The sequence below is a fragment of the Mus pahari genome, chromosome 1, assembly GCF_900095145.1.
Source record: "Mus pahari chromosome 1, PAHARI_EIJ_v1.1, whole genome shotgun sequence".
Taxonomy (NCBI): Eukaryota; Metazoa; Chordata; class Mammalia; order Rodentia; family Muridae; genus Mus; species Mus pahari.
In genome coordinates, this window is record NC_034590.1 from 159,700,181 (window position 1) to 159,723,731 (window position 23,551).

The following is a 23,551-nucleotide window of genomic DNA, read 5'->3' on the forward strand; positions in this document are numbered from 1 at the left end:
GTGAGTGTATGTGTGTGAGTGTGTGTATGTATATGTGTATGTATGTTTGTGTGTGAGTGTGTGTGTATGTATGTGAGTATGTATGTATTATGTGTATATATGTTTGTGTGTGAGTGTGTATGTATTTGTATGTATGTGCATGTGTGTGTGAGTGTGTGTATGTATGTGTATGTGTGTGTGAGTATGTGTGTATGTGTGTGTATGTATTATGTGTATATATGTATGTATATGAGTGTGTATGTGAGTGTGTGTGTGTGTGTGTGTGTGTGTGTGTGTGTGTGTGTGTGCTTGGGTGTACTCACTCACTTAAATCTAAATTTAGCACATTAGAGAAAGGTTGTGAGGTGGTTAATCTTCATTGCTGGATGCCGTTGCTTTGCTGGACTTTGAATCACTTAGGAGATGGTACATGGCCCCGTGTGTCCGTGAAGGTGCTGTCAGAGAGATTTAACTCAGGAGAAAGGTGCTCCCTGCCTGGGACTGGCACCACCCCATCTGCTGGGGGCTTGGGAGTAACAGAACAAGAGGAGAAGTGGAGAACGTGCTAGCACGCTGGTATTCCTGCTTTTCTAGTCTTCTGTGATGTGAGCTGTATTTACTTTGCTTCTTCCTCCCAGATATGATGACCCGAACCCTCCGGAACTGTGAGCCAAAATAAGGCTTCCCTTTCCTTTAAGTTGTTTCTATTGTGTAATTTGTCTCAGTCACATGATCAGTCTCTACTCTCTCTGCTGACTTTGGCTCAGCTTTGAGGTTATTGTAATGTACAACCTGCAGTATGGAAAACAGACCAAGTCTAGTACTCGCTTCCTAAAGCCATTTGTCAGCATGTATGGATCAAGTTAGCATATCATTGTATCGTATTGTGTTGGAATGTTTGACTTTTAAATGTTTGCTGTTTGAGTGGGCCAAGGAGATGGCTCCACAAGTAAAGTGCTTGTCATGCAAGGATGAAGACTGGAGTTTAGCTCTCTAGTCCTCACATAAAAACATCTAGGCAGGTATGGTTGCCCACCTATAATACCAGTCAGTGCTCAGGAGGCCAAGACGGGGACTCTAGGGCATTTGCTGTATTAGACTGGCTGAATTGGTAAGTTGTAGGTTCAGCTAGCAAGAGATTCTGCCATAATGATCAAGGAATATGCTAGATGTCAACCTCTAGCCTCCACACGCACATGCGTGTATGATACATATGCATACACACACACATACACACAAATAAAAGAAATTTCTGCTGAGTCTCTAATTTGAGTTTCACAGAACTATCATGAAGTGAGTTTTGACATGGCATTTGGGTAGAATTTTTAACCATTTCTGAAACGGTACTGCAACTCTGCCGTACGCACTTTTGTGAAGCAGCATCAAGCAGTTATAAAATCATCAGTACTGTGGTTCTAAGTCAAAATATTGGCCAACTCTGGAAAATATTGAAAATTCAATGTGATCTGCTGTATCAAATATTCATCTAAGATTTAATTCTTTATGTAAAAGCAAACACATCTATCAAGTTGGTATACAAATTTGATTTATTCTTCAAAAATGATTAAATTAGATGTATACTAAGAATCGGTCTTAAACGAATTTCTTCATGATTTGTTACCAACAAATATTTGATTTTTTTTTTTTATATTTGTCTTGTATGACTCTTTACCCAGGGATGGATTAAAAAACTTCTTGTGTCAAAAGGAATCCCTAGTGGAAAGATGATTTGAAAAGTCTTGTTCTAATCCACTGGAGACTTTAAAACCATCTTGTGTTGCAGAAAGAGCAGAGGCCGTGAGGTCCTGGATCTGCTGTTCTGTGCCATTGGGAAGTTCCCTTGCTTTTCTGAGCCATGGATCCCAGAGAGAACGGGTACCAGCTCAGAACATCTTTGGCAATATCAATTGCCATTGCCCATGGCACTGCATGCTTTCTACTTCCCCGTTTTTTTTCCCGTTCTTCTCCCCTGTTTTTTAAAATAGTGGAAATTTCTGAGCACATTGAAAGAACCAGCATGCTGGGCAGCAACAGGAGCCTTTCCTTTTTCTTTCAAGAGAAATAGAGACAACTAGAGCTTGCTCTAACGCCGGCTAACATTTCCCAACTCTGTCTCTGCGCCAAGCACTGGATTACTGGTTTACTGTGACTTCCTTTTGTATTCTCCCTTCAGCCTGTGAAGTGGGTGCACCGGTGTGTTTCCTGAGGCAGAAGGGGGGGCAGGTAGGGCTGCGTTACTTCTCTGATGGCACAGATCACAGAGCTATGTATGAGCGGGAATCTCAGCCAAAGGCTCCCTGATGTCATTAACAGTTTTTGTTTTCCCCTGACCACTGCGTATTTAGTTTCCAGGGCATATTCCTTCTTGTTTAATTAGTATGTCGGGATCACATCAGCCCTTTATTGCCTGACTCCTGTGTTTGCTCAGCCCATGAATCTCACTGGGCCCCCATGGGCACTTCTGCTCATCTTAGATGTGCTAATATTACAGAACGTTCTCCTGCTTCTCCTTCAAGGTGAAGAGCCCAGGAGGTTAAGGCCCATCCTGTGTCCTGACAGTATCATCTAACATCAGGTAAAGGCACTGCCTGATGCATGCCTGGGCCACCTGGTGGTGGATATCACTGTAGGAGAAAGGTGAAAGGTGAGTCACTGCAGGAGCACAAAGAGGTAGCTCAAAGTCTGTGTCCTGTCATTTTACATAGGACCCTGCTCAGGTTGCACTTTGTGATATGTGGGATTCTGTTAGAGACCACTAGAGAAGTTTCATAACGCTAACAGGCCAGCCTTGGGTCTGCTGAGCCATGGGTGTGTGGTACCTCGAGCCCTGGCAGCAAGGCTAGGTCTCTTACCCTAGGGGTGAGTTTTGGGTTATTAGGAGTCATGGGCACCTCTCACCTCCCAATGCCTCAGCCCTCATCCCATGTTTGTATCAGTGGTGTTTGTGGAAGGTTGTTTATCCTGCCTCTGTGCATTAATTTCTGGAGGGACCCAGGCAAGTTCCTGATTAATTTGAATCGCTGGGCTTCTGTCAAGAAACCAGACTACCCAGGATGTCATCTTCATCTCTGGCTTTCTCTGGAGGTACTGGGGGGTGGGGGTGGGGCAACTCAGGACTATGTAAAGGAAGTGCCCTTGGCACTACCCACATCTCAGTAGAGCCTTGAGGATTGACATGTGGCCCAGGCCTAGTCGCAGAGAACACAGCTGCCAGAGTTAGAGGCAAGGCCTGGGCTCTAGCCTAGGCACACAGCTGCCTCCTTGCCAGACTTTAAGGCCCTTGTGTGCTTAGCTCCATCTCTGTGGTGGAGTAGCATGTATCCTGCTTCACAAGCCCAAGAGAAGTTGGCTCTGTCTTGAACTTCAGCCAGCCTCAGTACCTTCAGCTCCCTGAAACCGGTGGGCAGAACTTTGAAGGGTCCACATTTCCAAGCGTACGCCAGGCCAGACCTAGCCAAGGAGGGAAGAATTGCTCTGTCCCATGAATTTCTTCTACAGTAAGTAAAGTGTGGCTTCTAGGTGAGGGGCTATGCTCACCCTGTCTGTGTGCAGCTTCCAGCAGCAGCGCTCAGGACTTTTCCTTCCTCTGCTTCTTCTCCTTCTTCCTTCCTTCCTTTGAAGGAGGAAGCAGGGCAGACAAAAGGTCACTGAAGATGATAGGCATCTTGCCTGTGGAACCCAGCTCTGCTTGACCCTGACACCCACACCACTCTTCATGCCAAGCCTTGCCCTGTGTGAGGTTCTTTCTACCCCCTAAAGCTTGCCTTGAGCTTTTCAGCCCACAATACCCTTGGTGCCTCCCCTTCCTCTTCCCTTTGACATTTTTCATTTCATTGATTAGAGCATCTGTTGTAATATCTTGAATAATTCAACATATTTGGAGTGTTTAGGTTGCTCTGTCTACCTGGGTATATACACAGTGTTTACACAGTTTCACTTGTGTGTGCATGGACACTTAGGATGTCTACTGTATTGACTGTCCACACACAGCTGTCCTATGTCTTTTCCCCACCCCATGTATTTATGTTACTGGGTTTAGATATAAATAGGATCCATTCTTTCAGCCAGTTCTTATCTAGCCAGCAGTGAGCATCTGATCTAAATGAAGTCAACAGGGATCTCTTCCTGGGACTAGGAGATTGGGAGTTAGCACAATACCCTGGGGAGCAGGCCATCTGCTACGTATAGGCAGCACCCAAGGAGTTCCCTGTCGACCTGGGTGGTAGAGGAAGGTAAAGCTTTTTCTCAAACTGCAGAAAGCTGGGCCTTCGACTCCAGTCTTTGTGATTGTCCCCACCAAAGTCACAATGGTATCCCTATCTTTGAATCCTATATGACCTCTTGCCTGTAGGGACTCGAATCCATGCATCCCTATACTCTGGCTTATGTTGGTCTCTGAGGCTCTTGTCATCTACAGAAAGAGCCGAACCCAAGATGCCTTTGGCACTCACCAGTGTGATGTAGTGATGGTTCTCACCCTAACCAATGATGAGTTTTCATTTGGAATTTTACTGAGGTTTGAACATTGAACAACCCTGGCTTCCAAGTTGTGATGCAGGAACCATCACGATATCAGCCCGCACTGTTCACTCAGGCGTTCACGGCCCTCGAGATGCTGCTTTTCACTGGTTGTTGTTTACGCAGTTGCTTTGGGTGATATGCTTAAAACAAAAGGAAATAAAATTAAATCCGAACTTAGTGTCTGGGTAGAAACATCCACCAAAGCTGGAGATAAAATTAGTGAAAACTGGAAAGGTTAGTAGCTTTGGGATAATTCTTGATAGAGATGTGATTGGTGAGACAGCTAGGGGAACACACTTGTTATAGTTAAGATTTGTGGATCTGCAAGACTCTCACTTGATAATTTCGAAGCACTGTACTTCTCGTTGGCTTATAGAATGTAGATTGCCTAGCTAGCCAGGCCTCCAGTACCTTCAGTCAATTCACGAACAGGGACAACAAGAATCTACATTTAAACATAGTTTCTAAGAAGGTGTTTTTCTGAAGTGGTTCATGAACTACACCAAGAGATTCTTACCTAGAGAATACAGCATTCTTGTAATCCATCTGTTTGTCTGTCATCCATCTATCATCTATCTATCTATCTATCTATCTATCTATCTATCTATCTATCTATCATCTATCTATAACCTACTAATTTGTCATCTATCTATCTATCTATCTATCTATCTATCTATCTATCTATCTATCTATCTATCTATCTATCATCTATCTATAACCTACTGATTTGTCATCTGTCTGTCTATCCATCTACTCTATTCACCTATCTACCTACCTACATATCTACTTATTTTCCTCTCATACATATCTCTCTTCACCTACTGACTCTTACTCTTTCTGACTCTCTTTCACCTGCCCACATTCTCATGTTTGTTCACCTCTCTGAGTAAGCGCCCCACAGCTCCTCCTTTATATTCACAGCACCTAAAAAGCATTGGCACATTTTAAATCCCTGGGAAATGCTTCCTGCTTGAATATTCCTTCAGTAATTTTGGGCTTAGTTTTTTTCTTGGCAATGAATCACACCCCATACCCCCCACATCCGTACACTGGACAGTGGACAGCAGGTGTGTCCCATATCCATCTCCTGCCCATGTGGGGTCTACTCTTTTGAGTCAAAGACCTAAATTTAGGAGAAAAACTACCCCCCCCATCCAGGCCTGTCAAGTTAGGTAGTCAGGAGAAAGAAGAAAGTATGATTCCAATCCCAAGGCATTCAGGTTTTAGAAGTATGGAGAAGCAGGCAGGGAGACTGAGATGCCAGGTGCCTCCTCCCCAGGGAGCTAAGGTTGCCTAGGCTGTGGTTTCTTGTGTCTTCCTTAAGTGCTGTGTTTAGAATAGGACGTTGCCTTGAGTTGGAATCTGTGGTCCTTGAGGATTTTGTTGGGTTCACTTTGAGGTTAGCCTTGAGATTCCAGGCGAAGTTCTCACAGGTACCTCAGCTGCCATGGTAACTTCATCGGTGCTAAAAATTCGGAGTTAATTGATAGCTTCTAATCAAGAAGGAGGTGAAATTTGAAACCCTGGGAGGAATCAGTCTGATCTTTTGGAGCAAGAATATATTATTATGAGTTGGTATTTACATATCATGAGATTTTGCTTACTTTATCCTTTTAGGTTCTGTTTCATACCTGAAAGAAAAGGGAATAGCAATGTCACACATCATCAGACAGCTGCAGTTTAAATGAGATAATTGGTGACTTCTAGCCTACTGCCACTATTATTATTATTATTAGCCAGAATCTTATACATGTTTACATATAAGCAAATGTTTGTAGACATCCATTATTACCAGACAGGGTTATATTTGATTATTTACCAACAGAAAAAATCAAGAAACTCAAAACATCTGTTAGATATCTCAGGATATTGTGAGAAAATACACATTTATGTTACACTGCAAGAGGAAGTTACAGCTCTAGAATACCCTGATTCTCATACAAAGGAATAAGAGAATCTCTGACAAGAAGGAGGATGGTCTTGTTGGAAGAAGTAATTTTAATTTGGGGCTTAAAAGGTTGGGGGCAATTTTTCCAGTGTGACAGGAACATGAGTAGGGCTGAAATAAAAAGAACAATTTATTAGGTAGCTAGACAGAAAATGTTCGAAGTTAATGACTTGAACTCTGTCTTGATCTTGTGACTTAAATAGCAATATCAAGAGTACAGATGCCCTTAGTATTTCCCCTGTGGCTTTATAGCATTGGTAGTATTCTCTGGTCTTCTATTGTATTCTTTTAGATTTTAATGCCTCCCTATACTCTTTATTGAGGCAGCCACAAAGGTGTCATCTGGTTTCAAAGGGAAGGATGTTCCTACTACCCCCTCCCAGAACAAGATATGTTGAGGTCAAATTTATAAGATAGCTTACTGATAATTCTTTCCATTTTCTTAGTGTATTGGAAATTCTTAGAATAGTAATAAAATATGTGCCATCCAAAAAAAAAAAAAAAAAAGATAGGGATGATGGGAGACACCAGGGAGTATGGTGAGCCACAGATGTCAAGATCAGTATGGGTTAGGGTAATGAGGGATGTGTTACTGTGGGAACAGAGGATGTCTGGGTACTGACAGGCAGTGTTTGGTGTGGAGATGTGCCTGTGTACAGATTTTGGGGTCAAGTGGGGGTAATGTTGTTTGTCTTCTATGTGCATATTGGCAAAGCCAAGAAAAAGTTAACAGGTGAAGATCAAATCTGCTGCCACCATGCCTCTGTGAGGCAGAGAGGTATCAGCAATTCTAAAGCAAGGGGTTCACTGTAGATGCCTTTCCAACACAGCAGAGCTCAGCCATGAGGTCTCTTACGTTTACCCAGGATGATCAGGCATTACCAGGCAGAGACAGTGCTCTTAGGCCTTCTTTGCCCTTCTGTTTTGGCATAGGAGGTAGCATTGAACCTCCAGGTTTGGAGGAATTGTTAATGCTTTTTAGTACAGTAAGAGCCTTTGGGAGGGGGAAGCATGGGTTTGAATATCACCTACTTCTTACCTGTCCATCCTTCACATGGTAGAGGGTCTCTGTGAAGGAAGAAACCGTGTCTAACCTATCAAAGCTTTTGGAGCCAAGCTAGGCACATAGTAGATGTCCAAGCTTGTTTGAGTGAAGCAACCTAAACAAAGGTCATTTATTCCCAAGGTCACTTATTCCCAAGGTGAAGGGAAGATGTGCTGAATTCCTTGGGAGTACTCTGTCAGCCTGGCACAAGGCACAAAGTCATTGTTTCCCTTTGAATTTAGTCCTTCATTTTGTCTCCACATCTGATCAGCTCCTTCCTCCACAGGGGGAGTCTGACTTGCCCTCTAGTCTGCCTCTGCACCTGGGGGTTCAGCTCTTAGATCTGAGGTGTCTGTAGTTTGAAGCACATCTTGTGAGCATTGCATCATAGAGGGAGTTGGTCGGAACCCTGTGTCAACACGAAGGAAGGCAGGCCTGATTTGTTTTCTCTTTCTTTTCTGCTTCAGTATCCCTGGTATGAACTCTTGTTGTAGCTAAGATATACGAAGAACCTATTTTTTCAGAGATATTTTACAGAAGATAAATTTCTCAGGACTGTGACCATGGATCCTTGGAGAAGGGAAGGACAAGGAGATAGGATCAAATATATGCTAGTGAATCAATAAAGATAAATGTGTTCTAGACTACACTAGAGAGGGCTCCTAAGTCATATGCTCTAAACTGTTTGAGGTTCCTCCTCTCTTTTTGGAGTTATATGAAGACAAGGCTCAGGCCTACATTATTTTAGCAGTCTGGATAAGTTCCTTGGCCTGGCAGCTAACAGAATGCTGGCCTCCACAGGAGATGGAAAAGGAGAGTTCTTCACAAGATCTGGCACTGCCTCTGATGGCACTAAATTCTTTTCCCTCTAATGTAAGGGATATTAACTACTTGAGCAGTTGAATGGATGCTCTTCCTTCTGGGGTACATGGTACCTAAGTGCTGGTCTAAGAGTCTAGACAGACCGATCTCTATGATACTCTGTGTTCCTATGTGAGTGGGATGGTCCTTTATCTGCCCAGGCTTGGGAGGATGCCCTTATGGCCAACATTCCTGCCAGCGTGGGAAGAACAGAGACTCGGAGCAAGGTGAGATCTAGGCCAGAAGTTTGCAAAGCTTTCACAAGACCCGTAAAGGCAAACATAATGTTATGCCAGGATTACAAGACCCGTAAAGGCAAACATAATGTTATGCCAGGAAAGAAGATGCCAACAAGTCCAGAGAAGAGCGCTGTTTAACAGCGAGCATGTCTGTGGAGATGGCTGACATGGTCAGGAGCAAGACAGAGCTGAGGAGAGGTGGGCCTGCGCAGCTTCCAGGCTAGGGAAACTGCAGAGCTGCAGGGAATAGCAGTTCGAGTGGCTACCTTGAAGTATGAAATGGGGGCTTCAGAGACTCGTCATAGTCTGACTCCCTGATTATGATGAAGCCTTGACTTCTGGAAAGCTCAGAGGCGCTTCTTCCTCTGTTGATCCCCAGTTGCAGGTATTAGCCACTACTTTCACAGGGATTTATTTCTCTTCCCTTCTTTCATTCACTACGGATACTGCCTCAGTTAAGATCTCTTACAATCTATGATTAGACCATTACAGTAGCATGCTCAGCAGATTTCGTTCAGTTTACCTTCGGTGGCCCGCCCTCTCTATCCTTCTTTAATCTCCCTAGCGTCTCTTTAGATGCCTCGCCACCATTCACCCAATGGAGCTGAAATGGAATGGTTATCTTACACTATCGGTTAGGGTCCAGTGCAGCCACAGGCACCCTTGAATAGAGAAGTGGGAGACAGAAGAGTCAGGTTGATGACATTTGAGAAAGACTTGATTGGCCATCATGGACAGTGAAGATGGAAGAGAAAATATTCAAGGAATGAGGGACAGCCTTTTGAAGCTGTAAATGCAAGGACAATGGTTCTTCTCTAGAACATCCAAAAGTAAGCAGGGGTGTGGCCCTGCTAATCCCAGCATTTGAAGCTTCTTCAGCATATTCTGGAACTCTAACCTCCATAACAGTACATGGGACATTTGGATGGTTTTTAATGTGTGATCATTTGTTACAGCAGCATTAGAAATGTATATGTTCAGTCTTTAAAACCATTATTATCTGGCTTCAGTCCACCCTATTGTTTGTCTTACATAAGGCTGGGAACATTGCACACTGTTAAAAGCTCTTTCTTCCACAGACAATCAAGGACCATAAACTCGCCAGCCTTCTTGTTTATTCTTCCCCTGATTTCTTACTTCTAAAGTTCTGGTCTTTATTCTTCTATTAAGATGAATAGACAAAGTGCCATCTGTCCTTAAAAATCATCAAGAAAGACAGCTCTGCTCCATCCGAGTCATTAAACAGCAAGTTACTTTATAGATAGCTTTCAGGCTTCTTGTGGTTCTTGCTTGAGACAGTGAACCTCTAGCCTCAGGTGACCCATACTGTGCTGACTGTCATGGCAGGAGACCATCTAAGTCCTCATTTCTAGCACAAAGAGTTATAGATCGGCAGGCCCATTTCCAGCAGTCACCATGGCCATTGGCCATAGAGTCTATAGTGATCTACAGGATTGAATGAGAAGTTGGTTTGATTAATGGCAGATCACAGCTGGTGAACATTGCTTGTTTTTCTTTGTTTGCAGAGGATCCATGAGAGGCTGGGCAGTCTCAGAGGCTGGCAATCTAATAGCAAAGAAAACAGATGTGATGTTTGCCCAGAGGATCTTATGATCCTTCACAAAGCATCCAGGGACAGTGGCACCCTGTAACCTGGGTAACAGTTGATTCCCCCCCCCCCAAAAAAAAAAAAAAACCAAACCATTTGGTTGAGTACTCCTGAGACCTGGGGAGAAACACTGCTTTTTGAAGGAGTGGAAAGGAAGGGAAGTAAATGTTTGGGGGGCTGGATCCATGCAAACAGATGAACGGCAGGATCAAAGATGGCACAGCAGTAGCCATGGACTTGCTCGGGCCTGTTAACTTCTTAGTGTGGAACTCATCACCATGTAGAAACACACAATGAGAATCCTGTGTGGGAATCCTAAGCTTTCATCTCTGCATGAGAGAGAAGCCAGTAAGGCTGCTCAACATTGTGTGAGGTCCAGGCTGTCATCACTAAAGAGGTGAAATGCTCCTTCTTGGGAACATGACATCCCTCCTTCCCCCCACCATTCCCCAGAGAGCCGATCACCTTTGTGGCTTAGAGCAACACAGTGTATATGTTATATGCTGGTATGTGTTAGGTCTCAAACTGAAGACAAATGGTTAACTGGGACGCCTATTTAACATATCAGCGTGGATGCTGGCCACCAGGTTCTCAGCATCATAAGTGCCTGTTACAGAGTCATCTTGGGTGGCACACCCCACTGGCGTACCCCATGCCCCCTTCACTGAACTTCTCAGCCCCTGAGCTTTGCATCCCTAGTCCTCTTTCCTTTATAACTCAGCCATTTTGGTGAGGTGTTCTCTTGGTTCCTCTCTTCTCTTGCTTTGCTCACTTGCTCCGGCCTCTTCCCTCCTGGTTCCTCTCTCTTCGCTCTCTGATTCTCCCTCAACTCTTCTGTTCTCTCATACTCCAGTTCATTCTGCTAGCCTGGTTAAGTCTGGATCCACCCAGAGGCCCCTGGCTGTATTCTCTGTCATATCTATAATAAACCTTCTTCTTAACCATATCCAGCAACATTTTTCGTTCCCGTGTCGTCAATTTTTCATTCGATGTGCTATGTGCCTGGTGGTGAGACAGCTTTCGCATACTCCTCACAGTTAGCATAATTGAGGGAGGGATGTATTGACTTGCAAGATGAGGCTGCTGGGGGCTCAGTAAGGCAGGATCAAAGAGTGAGTTGTTGAGTCTGGAGTTCACAGCAAGATTATCTGGTTTAAGGCATTTGCTCTCCCCTCCCCTTCCCACCCAGACAAACAGGCTGCTGGTGTTTCTCTTTTCCTTGATGGTTATACATGGACTTTATTCTTAAGCCAGGACTTCCCTCTGCTCACTGAGCCTGTGGTCTCATTCTCAGCGTGGTGCATGAAGGTCCATGAAAGTGGACATGGGTGGAGTAATAGAGGGTTAGGAAGGGGTGAGCTCAGATTGCCAGTTAAGGTGTCCCTTTTGAGCTAGCTGACCCTGGTTCTGGAGTGCTACCCTCTGTGAGTACAGGAATTGGCATAGAGATCTGGGGTTCTTTGGCCCCACCCCTGTTGCTGGGTGGCCTGCTACCTACTTCATTTCCAAGCAATGGCCATCTCTCTCATTTTCAAAGCCCCTTGGGGGAAATGACAGCGAATGGATTTTTAATTCACTTTTAATGGCTTGTTACACAAAGCTGGGACAACCCCCTACCACTCAGCAGCCATTTTTTTACAAGCTCCTTGTTTCAACAACACCATTTCCTTAATCTGTCATTTGTCTTTTCCCCCAGCTTCCACATTCTGTAAAGCACTTTCTAAACAATGGCCTGCTTTAAGGATGACTAATGCCTACTAGCTTCTATATGGTCTCCCTTCCCTTAATGTTGGAGACATAGGTAAGTCTCTCTCAGGTGTATGATGGGGACAGTTTTACATTTGGACAGTGCAGAAGAACATAGTGTCTATCACCTACTAGTTCTGCGCATACTCCGTTCAGTGTCTGAAAAGCACCAAGCATGGAGCTGGAACTTAGTAAGTACTCAGCAAATGTTGGTGTGCCCCTTCCGTATTGATTCTGTCGGCACATGGGCTAGTCTCACCTTCCAAGTCATCTCTTATGCTAGAACACTAGTGTTTATTTTACTCTGTATCCCAGCAAGGCCAGGTCCTCTCTACGAGCCCATGGAGAAGAACAACTTTTCTTTTCTTTTTTCTTTTTTTTATTATTATTTTCTTTATTTACATTTCAAATGCTATCCCGAAAGTTTCCCATACCCCTCCCCCCCCACCTCTGTTCCCCTACCCACCCACTCCCACTACTTGGCCCAGGCCTTGCCTTGTGCTAGGTCATATAGAGTTTGGAAGACCAAGGAGCCTCTATTCCCACTGATGGCCNATTAGGCCATCTTCTGCTACATATGCAGCCAGAAACACAAACCCNGGGGGTACTGGTTAGTTCCTGTTGTTGTTCCACCTACAGGGTTGCAGCCCCCTTCAGTTCCTTGGGTACTTTCTCTAGCTCCTCCATTGGGGACCCTGTGAAGAACAACTTTTCTAAAACTCAAGTTGCATTCGCTGTGTTCCCTTCCTGCCTCTGTATCTTTTGCCTTCTTGTGACCACTCTCAAAATTCTTTGGCAAGTCACTTTGAAATTCCCTTCTGGCAAGGCTAGGCAGGCTAACACATCTAAAGGGACTTTTGAAAATGGTGTTCTCAAAAAGAAGTGGAAAATTATATATTTTTTTCATGTCTTATCGTCACTCACACTTCTTATTCCCTGTGCAGACGATTTGCCCATCTTGGCCAAGGCTGATGTTCCCCTGTGAGAGCCACCTTCACCTCGACAGATACATTGAATCTCTCGTGATTGGCACTGTGCTGTGGAGAGTGCTAAGCTTGTCACATTTGTTACATTTCATTGAGGACAATGGGGCTCTTGCCAAGGAGGGTCACTGAAGATCACAGTAGAGATCACATAGGAGCAGAAAATGATAACAGCAGTGAACAGCATAATCGCACAAGTGTGCAGTCCGCTGGGGGGTCAAGATTAAGGGGGGCATTTCTGTTTGGGAGGACCAATAAGACCCGAGGGAGCTGAGGATACTCACAATGGAACTTGGGGAGAGCATCAGGAGGAGAGACCTCTGAGGAGGGAGTGACCTCTGAGGAGGGAGAAGACTTGCAATAAAGGCATAGGAGGATGAAAGGGAGGAGGGATCGGTATGAAAAACATGGTGGGGTTTAGAAGACATTATGTGAAACTGACTCCAGAGGAGGCTTAAAAATGACAGTGGGTCAAGCTGGAAAGTTCTTTCTACTATCATGCTTTGGAATGCAGTTTTGACCTTGGAACTTAGGGAACTGGATTTTAGACCTCCATGGATATGTCGTTCTGATAGAATGCTAGATGAGAATGAGGCTGAGAATGAGACTAGAAGCCAAGTAAGGAGTCACATCCAAGACATTACAGTCATCTCCTAGCTAAACCAATGGTTCTTTTATATGAGCATTTTACATGGCTGATAACCCCCTCAATTCTAGAAACACATTTTCTACAAGGCCCCCAGAACCTGTACATAGCTGGGCTACCTGGATCTTCCAGCCTTCATACATGACAGAAAAGATTAAATGCAGGGAATGTTCATAAGGATGCTGCAAATTTCAGAAGAGCATGGACCAGAAGTGCAGCATTGCTTCACAACCAGTAGCTGTGAGAATCACTGTACATTGCACAGAGGCAGAAGAAGAAGGGCTGAAAGTTGGGAGTTTTTCCCTCCCAGGATCTCCCTACCCAGGCTTCTACCATGCATGCTGAGGTGCCTGAGAGGGAGCTAGGAGCCTCTTCCACATCTTCTTTATCAGGTCTGTGTTAGCTCCAGAAACTAGATTCATGGAGGGAGTGGCTTCCTACCACCAGCCACACTGATGCTTTACTGGGATGAATAACACTGGAGGTTAGCCTACTGTGCAGGGCGGGGTGGGGCTGAGAGAAAGGCAAGAGAGAGCAAGCACAGCCTGCAAAGTTGACTACAGGGAGCATCCTTTTCAACCCTCGGTTCCGATGGGCTGTTGGGCTTCAGCCTAATGTAATATAATGGCTCTTTAGACCAGAAGGTTGCTTTCACTGTCTTCTAGGGAAGTGATACATAAAGTCCATTAGTTGCTGTGGCTTCTCTGGGTGATATTAATTACTTTTGCAGAACTGTCACAATCCTTTTGGTTTAAATCCTCTGTGCATAAAACAAAGAATACATGGAAAAGAGAGAAAATTTATGGAATCTATCTATCTATCTATATCTATCTATCTATCTATCTATCTATCTATCTATCTATCTATCTATCTATCTATCTATCTATCATCTATTATTTATCATCTATAATCTATCTATTATCTATCTATCTTTTATATATCACCTATCTATTATCTATCATCTATCCATTATCTTTTATCTATCTATCTATCTATCTATCTATCTATCTATCTATCTATCTATCTATCCATCTATCTACCTATTTTCTTATAAAGCAAAGAAGGAAAATTTGCATGGTGACTATGATATTGATTTCCACCACTGGCCATCAAGTCGCAGGTGGTGAGCCAGCTTAACTCTTTTCTTCAGCCACTTTCGTGTTTCCTTCGCTCTTAGCCAGTGCTTCAGGTGTTCAGCATTTCAAGCTGGTAGCATGATCTTATTTATCATCCAAACCCCCATTCCTGAAGGGTCTGAGTTCTCAATAGTTTTCTTTTATTACTGTAGCCTCCCATTAACTTTTACTTCAGGACTTGAAAATAATAAGAGGACTTGAAATTAATTAGAGGATAATACCAATTAGAGGCTTCGAACATCATTCTCCTTGGGTGCATTGTACAATAGCATACATTTCCCCTTGATAACAGGAACAGATCACCCCGCTAGTCGGTGACCCCTTCTTTGCCACCGAGTAGCAGGAGATGAGACAGATGGATAAAGACTGCAATCCCCAGTACGATACAACGGATGCTTTGTCTCATGGTGATGTCCTCCTGGGGAACCTAAACTGTTCTTCCAACAAAGCTTAGAGCTTGGGAGTGGGGGGCATGAAGAAAATATTGTGTGATGGCTAGTAGTGATTAACGATGAGAAGAGTAACCCTGTTCTTGACTGCTGATTTTCAAACCTCTGAGAGGATAACATCATCTCATGCAGGTTAGGGCTCCTGCCTGTGTTGCCACCCTGTCTTCAGAAACCTTCAAACCTTGGCATCAGGCCTTCTAGTGGTCAGGTCTAGGTACTGCCAGCAAACGCCACAGACTCCTCTGTGGTGGCATGAGCTCCTTGTTGGAGGCCATGCTATGTGGGGCACTGTGACAGTGGGAAGAGCGTTGGGGATGAAAGGTTTCAGTTCTGCTACAGTTGACGCAGGAGGGAAAGCAGTTCCCACGAGACGTTGCTGCCTCTCCGGTTTAGGAGGGGTGATCTGTAGACAGCCTGTCATTGGGTGCTATGTGGAAGTTGGGCTTAGTTGTTTGGTTTCTTGTGTTGGCAAGTTGGAGTTCAGCAGTTGTATAATCTTCTCTCTCTTGGTGAGTAGGTACATCGGCTGAGGCAAAGCCTCTTCTGTCTGAATCCCAATGGCTATTTCTTACAGGTCCCTCCAGACAGTCAGAGGAGTCACAGACACATACCACGTGGCTTCAGCAAAAAGGCATCTGTGTACCTGGTTTCTAAGAGTCTACTCACAGTAAACACCATTGTGTTCCCATGAGACGCAGACACCCTGTGCCAATTTGAGACGCAGACACCCTGTGCTGAGTTCAAGAGTGGTTATCTTGCAGAATAGTTTCAACTTTGAAGCCTTATATCATCAATATCCATGCCCGAGTCTGATCTCATCCTTTGTCACACTGTCTGATGATCCCTGACATCTCCAAGTGATGTTTCCAGGCTAGCCTGGCCACTCTGAGCTCTAAACTCAGATATCCAGCTCAATGTGCGATTTTATTTATTTATTTATTTATTTATTTATTTATTTATTTATTTATTTATTTATTGCTCTGCAGTATCTCTCGAGCATCTCAAAGGTACTGCTCGATGCTAACCTGATCTTCCCCCCCCCCCCCAANNCNCCTAGGGTCCTCATCTTACACAGCAGTTCCCTGCTTCCAGTGTCTCAAGCCCAGATGTTGAAGTTTTCTTTTACTAAACTCTCTTAATTATACCTTGTTATCCAGTTCTCAGGGAATATTTTTTTGGCTTTGTCCTCAGGTATATTCTGACCCAGCCTCTCCTCATTCGTTCTCTTCCCTCCCGGCCGTTTCTAAGGCTCAGCCCACATCGTGTTCCACCTGGGTGGTTACGCTAGGCTCCGAATTCACCTTTATTTCCCCACTGCCTTTTTGCACAGCAGCTAGAACATCACGTTAGAATTTAAATCTCCACTTTACATTTCCAATATCTTCCGGTTTGACTTAGAGTAAGAACTAAAGCCCTTATAGTGGTTCCGTAGGCTCAGTGAGACTTCGACCTTCTGGTCCTTTCTTGAACTCATCTCCTAGGATTATCCCTTGCACCTCCCCAGCTTCTGTAACCATCCTTGAATCTTCTGAGCAGCCTCCTGTCCCAGGACCTTTGCACTGACTTATTTATCTGTCTGTAGTGTTTATGATCAGGGATACACATCAGGAGCATCATCTCTCACCTCATCGAGAAGTTTGAGAAAATGCCAGTTTGCTATCCAACGCTCGTCTGGACTTCTATTTGCTTTTGCTGCTCTGTGCCCTCAGGACCATTCTGTATGTCATCAGTGTCCTGTACCTTGCTTGCATGATCCTTCCTCCTACTTGGTAATCTTTACCTTCTGACTGCTGTCGTTTGCTACTTACTTCTCTTCTCAGTTAGAATATAAACTTCCTGAGCCCAAAGAAGATGCCTCAGTTTCTTCTTTGCTGGGTCCCATATAGAGTGGGTTAATGAAGGACTGACAAACGATGTAGCCTAGAAATGGGGCGTGCCGGTGGACTGTGATGCATTTCAGAAATCTCAGCATTCCTTCTGCAGTGTATAGGATGAGGAACGATCCAAGCATCACATGGAGTTTTTCTATTAAGCCCCAGCCATCGTTACCACCTGGATGAACCAGGCAGAGGGCCTCACGGTTTTTCAAAATGTCACACATCATCTTTGTAGTGATGACATTGCAATCTCTTCGTGGTAATTAGTTATCTCTCCTCCTGACTAGATTCCAAACTCACGGTAGGCAACATCACCATTTACTTCATTCTGCACCTGAAGTGAGAACCCAGACAGTCTTGTACAGCGACGTCAGTCTGGGATCTGGATAAAGATTTGTTTCTATCCCTGGAGGTTGAGGCTCCCCCTTGTGGGAGGAGATGCTGAGATACCATTATGCTGAGACTTAAAGTACATGCTTGCAAGCATTCCTGAAGAAGTTTATGTTCAGCATCTCATTTGCATCCCATGGTTAATTGCTCTTGGTAAAGAAAACCAGCAGGTCCCTGTTCTAATTAGCAAGGAGAGAAGCACTCTCTTGTTGGGGCAAGGGCAGGGTGGTATAGTTTACTTTATACCCTATTCCCCTGTGGTATTATAAATTGAATTAAGGGCTTTTGAAATGTTCTTCCAATGAGCAGTGGACCTTGTCACCCCTTTAAAATTCTTTATTTTAAGATAGGTCCTCACTAACCTGTCCAGGCTGTGCTGTACTCACTAGAAGCCCAAGCTGACCCTGAATTTATGATCCTTTATCTCAGCCTCCCGAGTAACTCATCATTACAGATTCACGGCACTGCCCCTGCCTGTCCTGTCTGTTCACTTCTGTGCACCTCACTCTTCTTCTGAGCCAATAGTCCCTTTAGTTAAAAGGCTCCAAATACAAAGACATGTAAAGAGATGAAAATGTTCATTACCTGGATTGATCAGCACACTCTGTGTGAAAGCATGCAGAACCTTGATGTGCTCTTTAAAGATGTGCAGTTATTCCATTTAATTGAGAAGGAAGGGAAGACACAGAAAGACATGAAGGAAGAAAGAAAGGAATAGAGGAAAGAAAAAAGGAAGGAAAGGATGGGAGGGAGGAGAAGAAGAGAACGGGAATTGAAAGGAATCAGGCTTTCAGGAAGGTTTAATGAACTAAAGTAATTTTCCTTCTGAGTAAAATTTTACAGGCATTAAATGTTCTCACCCACTGACTGTGCTCACAGGCGAGAGTGTCTTAGTGATTTATGGATTTGCAGATTATGCATTATCCTTTCAGAGGACAGGAATCCCCTGGGGCTTCCCGCCTGCCTCTCTGAGCTGAGCTGACTAGAGTGGCCAGGTAAAGGCAGTGACTCAGATCTTCAGTCTTCTGTGTTTCCACTGGGCTCTGGCGCAATGGGCATTCTAAAAAGGTGTTTAGCAATGCTGGCATCTGGAATTGTCTCCCATCAATGAAAGGTATATCACCATTCATTGCTCTGTCCATCAGATGACATCTCCAATGTGGCCGTCAGACTCTAGGTAAAGGCGTATGCCCCTTCCCTAGTGTAAGCATGGGGCAGTGGGATGCAGTGAACTTAGACATGGGAAAAGTTAAGAGGATTCTTAGATGCAAAGAGGCAACAGTTTGTGAGCCTGGGAGTTTTGTCTCATACAGGGTATGGTGTATGAACAGGCTAGAAAGCCCATCACTTCAAAAGTCTCTGGCAACGTTGCTTAGGGTCCGGGCTGGCTCTGTAGTTCCAATCTAGATGATCCTGGAAGGCAGCAGGTAAAGCAGGCTCTCAATTTAACGACGATAGAAACTGTTGCTGCTCTAGTCTCTTTATCTCATGCCAGATCTAGCAGAGGGCAGGGATGGATGAATGAGCGAGAGAAAGGAGAATGACAGTGACATTTGTTACCGGTGTTGTGTTGTCTGTGGCTTACGTGAGCCTCTGGGAACGTGAAAATGAAGAGAGTAGATATGGGTAGGCAACCGAGAGAGTGCCAAGGCCAGCTCTGCCCTTTCCTGCTCTTGTACCACACAGTGACAGGCTTGCATGTATGCACGCTTCTTTGTTACAGTGTACTATGTTCTTTATATACAATGCGCCACCCTTTTCCTTTTGTAAAACATCCCCCTTAACTCACAAGGACCACACCCCAGGTTATGGCTATTTTCTTCTCGTTCTTCCAGTCTATTCCATGCATAGCACCCGACGCATGGTTGTCCCTCTGTTCCACAGCCGGTACAGCCTGCCTCTCAGCTGTTTGCCACTCTCGGGTCTGCTCTCCCTATCCAATTCTCTATTCATTTTTATCCACTATAAGTTAAAGGGACTTGAAGTAGGGGAGCAAGAAAGCAAGCCATTAAGATGTACCAAGATGCTCACCGTATAGGAAGCCCAGCAGTTACAGCCCTTCCTCCATGTGGAGGCTTTGCTTGTCAACGACAGTCTCTGGATGTAACTGCTTCCTCTCCTCTGTTATCTCTGCTTCTCCCTATGAGATGCTCCCCATCTCATCTCTGGATTGTCATGCGTTTATCATCCATCCAAGGGACCTTGGATCGTCTCTGCCATGTGTGAGACATGGGTTGAGACCTTTTTCACCCCAGAAAAGTCAAAGTCTTACAGGGAAGATGGGCATACACGGAAGTCACACGGACCCTAGCGGAGCTGTGGGGAATGGAGGAACCGAATGATAGTCGGGGGATGTCAGCTGCCACTTTAGAGAAGGTTGTCTATTAAGGTATCTTTATATATGAGATTTGCTGCTATATTGAGACACACTTAACATGAATTTCTCTCATATTTTATATGTGTGCATGGATGCATACAGCTTATGAGAAGGAAGAAGTGCTATTTATTCATGAATTATCCCAATTTATTTTCATTCATTCTATTATCCAAAATCCTCCAAGGATTTTAGCCAGTTAGGTCGAAGGTACTTATTTGACAGTACGCAGGAAACCTGTCTCCTGGCAGTTTGTCTCCTGGCAGTTTGTCCAGTTATTTTCTCTGCACACACGTCGGTTTCCTGTTGTTTTTTTACTCCAAAAAGAAAGAACCAAAGTTACTGTTACATTCAGACCTTGAACTGCTTCTCTCTCTCTCTCTCTCTCTCTCTCTCTCTCTCTCTCTCTCTCTCTCTCTCCACCCCCTTCTTTCTACCTTGAATAGGAGCCTTGCATCATTGACTACTAAATATCAGAGCAGAACTAATAAACTAACAAGGCTGACTCTGGTCTGGTGGGACCTGGCCTCTGGCCAGCTGAGGGACAGGGGTTTTGTTTCACCCTGCACGTCTGTCTTCTCATCTGCAAAATAGCAATATAATGTCTGCCTTGTCCCAAAGGTTCGACATAGGTATAGGAACCACAGTGGTGAGCTTCCTTTCATTCTTGACCCCTGCTTTTCCATGTTTGTATTTAGCTGCTGTGGCCCATTCTTCTAGAGCAGCCCATGGAGGTACAGCCATGGTTCTGTAGAGCATCCAGTGTACGGATCCGGTGTCTTCCTGAGCACATTTCTCTCTTTTTCTCTCATCTGAATGCTCGCTCAGCAGTCTGGAGCTTATTAGGTGGTTTGCTGTGTTGATATTCAGTCTTCTCTGGTAATTTCCTCTTTCCCGGAGGCTGTTGAAAGGCTCTGAATGATAAGAGATGCCAAGGACGGGAGGGTTTGTTTTCCTTTGCTCTTGGTTTTGTTTGCTCGCCGCCGATGTTATAAGCCTAAAGGTTACATTATCATCTCTTCATAGCTCTATTGATGCTCGTCTGTGCTGGGCTCCAAGGGAAAGGCAACTTCTGACTCTTTATATCACGTTTTGACCTTTCCTTGGAGGACACTGGTGGGACTAGTCTCTGCTTGCTTTATTAAATTACATCTATCTAAATCAAAGGGAGGACTGCACATCCAGATCAGGGTCTCCCTGTGATGGAACGGGTGGCAGCTTAACAGCGCACAGCTGGTGGAAGAGTTGTGTGTGACGGGGTCTTTCTGAAAGTTGGAGCCTCTGGCTGCCCTAGGAAGCACTCTGGGTACTGCCAGGTTCTACTGAATCCAACTCTCTGGGGGTGGGTCCAGTAAATACACATTTACAGAGCCCTCTTTGCTCTCTGCATGACTCTCAGCTCCAGCATTACTCATGGATCCCAAAGAGCACCACCCTGGAGCACTTAGTCAAGTCCAATCACTGTAAAGTATCCTCCTCATCTTCCGTGGGTCTGGGCAGACTGAATTCTGGGAATTTCCACCCAAAGGATCAATATTTGTCATTGCCTCAAGAGCTCTTACTGCATAAGAACCTTCAAAGTGCTGGGCCTGGTTGTGAAGAGAACAGAGGAATAAAAGGTGCACCTTCAACTCATTCAGAGTCTATTTAAGAAGACAACTCATGTAATACCCAGAAACTGGTGAGATCGTGTTAACTAGAAAATAATGTGACTCGGTTTGAAACAAAACAGAACTTCAGAGGAGAGAAAGCTAATAGGTGAGGAGAGTGGACTCTGGTCTGTTCCCACAGCAGCAGGCAGAAGGTTCAGCGCAACGAAATAAGAGTTACTGCTGTAAGAATGCGGACCGAGGAAGCAGAGATGTGAGCTGCAGGACCCTAGGAAACCCAGAGGGAGTCAAGTAGAGGACAGAGGGTAGAAAAGTAGAAAAATGACCAAGAATATGTTTGGGGTGTGCTGTGGAGGACATTAAATTGCCAGTGTCAAGTGTCTGGGTTTGTGCTTGTGGAGAGAGAACCAGTAAAGGACTCTAATGAAGAAAGTATCTAAGCTAGGAAAATGTGTAGAACCCAGCTACAAGCAAAACAGAAATAAAATCTGTAAAAGGCTCTGTTGCTTAGGACCCTTCAGTTAGCAGGCTCAAAGCTAAGATCTGATAAAAAGGAACTCATTAGGGAAAACGCCCATGAAAGAAAGCAGGCAGGGCCTGGGAGAGATGGGTGACTCCAGGATCGAGCAGCAGTCTGACCTCATAGAGAATAGTCAAGTCAGGATAACACAGAGGAGGCTACCCAGGGCTGCCCTGCAGTTCTGAGCAAAGTTCAGTCTATTAGTGAACGTCCAAGTCAGTGTGATTCATTATGGAAGTCCCATGTCACCGAGAAAGGGATATGCCTTGGTGTCCCTATCGCCCTTGGTCATTGACTAGAAGCAGCCCTTGGGAGGTGCAGACTTGGCAAGCAGGGAACAATGACTGCTGCTGCATCCTCCTGTGGTCTGCGGTCAACAGTGTGGAGGGATGGCAGCTTATGAGGCCATAACCCTGAGGAGAAGTGGAGTTATCTACCTTGATCTTGCAGATCCTGTGATGGTGACTCCGACTTCTTCCTGGTGATGTTGGTGACCTTCTTTTTACAGAAATTGTCGTGGGTGCCCACGGGTGTTTATGACTTTATGCTATGACTTTGATAATGGCTACATAGGTGAAAGGATAGAAAGTGCTGAGGTGTGTGTGCGTCTGTGTGTGTGTGTGTGTGTGTGTGTGTCTGTGTGTCTGTGTGTCTGTGTATGTCTGTGTCTGTCTGTGTCCCTGTCTCTGTGTGTGTCTGTGTTAATGATGTGCAAAGGACAGGAATTCTATGGCTCATTGAAAAGAATGGGGATAAATCCTGGTACTTCCTTAATCACTGGATTTAATAAAGACTAAGCCAGCTATGAATGAGAGAGACCAGAGCTAACAAGTGACCCTGAAATGCAATGTATTATGTATGTTACATGTTTCTCGCTCTTGTGCTGCAGTAACATATCATGCGGTTTGGAAGATTTTTATAATTTCACACACATCCATGCTGCATCCATAGATGAACACCCACTGTGAGAAGCCTGAGGCCTCCCGTTTTTTCAGAGAAATTGAATGTCCCAAGTCAACCTTGCATGGAGTCCTTTTGACCCATAATAAGCCATGATCTCCTTCCTTCAATGTCCTTCTTCTTTTACATAGTAGAAATGGAGATAGGGCCGATTGACCCCATGGTGTGCTGGATGAGACTAAATCTCCAAGAGAACATTTTGTTGTGAGTTAAATGCCCTAAAATGTTCCATATAATGGTTGATTATTTTTCTGAAATCTTAAGTGGATATCTAGACTGTGCAAAGTCCCATCCTGGAAGAAGAAATTAATTATCTCAGGGAGTGTTTAATGGCTGCTGTGCAAATGAGTTGGAGGGAGTTAAACTGTGGAATGGGAAGGAGTGGAGAAAAGCGAAATGAGATATGTATTAAATTCAGACAAACACAATTCTATGCAACAGGATGCATGTCTTACCCACCTGCATGTTGCTGCACATCATAAAAGTGACATGGGCACTTGGCATTCTTGTAGACAGAAGGCTGCGTTTAAGCCTCTGCCCAGGCACATATTGGGGTAGATATGGAACTGTCAGATACGCAGATTCTTAGCTGGAGAAGTGGACAGATCAGACAGCCCAGACCACTTCTGGCCACATACTCATCATATCTGAGACAATT

The 23,551-nt window shown here is 44.6% G+C and overlaps 1 protein-coding gene across 1 annotated transcript in view; it reads left to right on the forward strand.

Annotated features, from left to right (window-relative positions):
- The window catches only part of Sorcs3 (sortilin related VPS10 domain containing receptor 3), a 590,588-nt gene that overhangs the window by 164,267 nt on the left and 402,770 nt on the right, over positions 1-23,551 (forward strand). The window lies entirely within an intron of this gene.